Genomic DNA, 2,133 nt, shown 5'->3' on the forward strand with positions numbered 1-2,133 from the left:
AAAAAAGTAGGAAAATTGCTGAAAATCAAAGCATTGAGAGAGCATATATATTGATATTCATACATTATATAACATAGCAGATTATTTTTAACTTAATTTTTGGAATTTGGGACTGTAAGCATGGCTGAGTAGATGAAGATGCATTTTGGTAAACCTGACTTTAGGTTCCTGAAAACCATGTAGTAGAAAGAGATATTTTTTTTAATGCATGCATGGGCAACCTGTGTATGGAAGTTCTGTTGAACTTGTCCATATTGGGTATCATAGTCTAAGTTGATTAGGGCAACTGACCAACTTTCTTCCTCTAAAGGACACCAGATCTCATTACAAATGGTTTTGAGACACCTTGTGGTTGCTGGGAATTGAACTCAGGACCTTTGAAAGAGCAGGCAGTGCTCTTAACTGCTGAGCCATCCTAGCGCCAAAGCCTGAAAAGGTGAACCCTCTGGGGCTGGCTTGGGGGGATCAGAGAGAGTAGGCTTCTGCAAATTGCCCAAGGCTCTTCTCAGGTACACAGTAGTGTGCCGATGCTCCTCTCTTCCCAAACCAAATAAATTAATTTGAAAGCCGTAAAGATTTTAGAGCGCCAGAGTTTTGTTTTAGACTGATCACTTCTTTGAATATATGAAATTAATTTTTCTTTGCTTTTTATACCCTTTAGGTTTAAACAGTTATCAGATAGTATAATTTTTAATGATGTTACCCTTTCTCTAATAGTTGCTAGTGTTCAAGTACATTGCTTCATACATTTTAACAGATGCTCCCTTCCCCTCTTCTTTCTTCCTTCTCCTCTCCTTTTCCTCCCTTCCTTTGTGCTCTTTCTGCCCACCTGCCTACCCAGCTGACTTGTTTTCTATCACTATCTGCTTTCCTCTTTAACTTCTAAAGCAGGAGCTCTGTAAGTGGCTCAACCTGGCCTTGAACTGAGTGCTGAACCTGAACTGTCTGCCTGGCATATATTTACAGATATTAGCATCATAATTTCAGGGTTGATGTTTTCCAAAAGTCTAGCAGTGTGTCAGTGTGTGTGTGTGTGTGTGTGTGTGTGTGTGTGTGTGTGTGTTTTCGCTGTGATCTGAGAAGATTCAATCCTTTGAAAAGGTGATTACTTTATAGTGGTGTATACATACATACTATGAAGCACTTTAGTAAATGAATATTATTCTAGTATTTGAATATGATAAGTATACCCAAAGCTATTCAAGTCATTGAGATGATAGATATTTGGGGACTTTTCAAATGATTAAGCTATTAATAGATAGTGCTTATACATGTTACATGGCATTTTATCATCTTATATTTCTTTGAACCAAATATCTAGGTGCTCAAACCTTCTTAATACATTTATATTACCCTTATTCCTCCCACAAAACAGGCAATGTTTTTCAAAAGGACCATTCTTTTACTAGACATATACATATGGTATATACATGGTATCTTTCTGGTTCTATGAACTTTTCAATAATTTGCCTTGATATTATCAGTCATTTTGATTTATTCATATGAAGTGCACAGACTTTAATTTCCTCTTTTCAGATTACAATCTTTTGAAATGTTTACTTGTCATTTACATATTAAACATCCATCTCAGTTCTCTGGCCATTGTTAGTGGATCATTTGTAGTTTTATTTCCTATTGATAAGATTCCTTAATAAATCTGGGGCCTGGGTATATGTTGGTACACATCTACCATAAAAGAAGACCCTACATACAAATCCTCTCACTATTGTGTTTCACAGGTATTTCTTTTAGTGGTTGCTTTGTTATCTTATTTTGTTGATGATGATTAGTTTTGTTGAGCAGCATTTAAAACTTTTAATGAATTCAATTTATATTCTTATTTTTTAAATTTTATATTTCATTATATAAAATACACATACTCTTAATAATGAAAGATATTTTCTATCTCTTCTTCTAGAGTTTTTCAAATTTTACCATGTATAAAGATATACTATTCATCTTTACTAAATGAGTCAGCATATCTAAAGGCATCAATTCAGTTTACTTATTGTTAGGTTTGAGCAGTTTCTCAGATGCATTTGATGAAAATATTTATCTCTCTTTGCACAAATGAATGTGTTGTGTATGTATTTATGTATATGTGGTGTATGCAGTGCTTGGGTCCTGTTATAC

General features: G+C 34.4%; 1 non-coding gene across 1 annotated transcript; it reads left to right on the forward strand.

The window, feature by feature from the left end:
• The first annotated feature begins 372 nt into the window (after positions 1-372).
• Positions 373-502, forward strand: LOC113457911. Its single transcript, XR_003378385.1, has one exon. It is a non-coding gene; the product is annotated as a small nucleolar RNA SNORD22 (small nucleolar RNA).
• Positions 503-2,133: the final 1,631 nt, after the last annotated feature.

Source organism: Microtus ochrogaster, linkage group LG9, assembly GCF_000317375.1.
Source record: "Microtus ochrogaster isolate Prairie Vole_2 linkage group LG9, MicOch1.0, whole genome shotgun sequence".
In the NCBI taxonomy this organism is placed as follows: Eukaryota; Metazoa; Chordata; class Mammalia; order Rodentia; family Cricetidae; genus Microtus; species Microtus ochrogaster.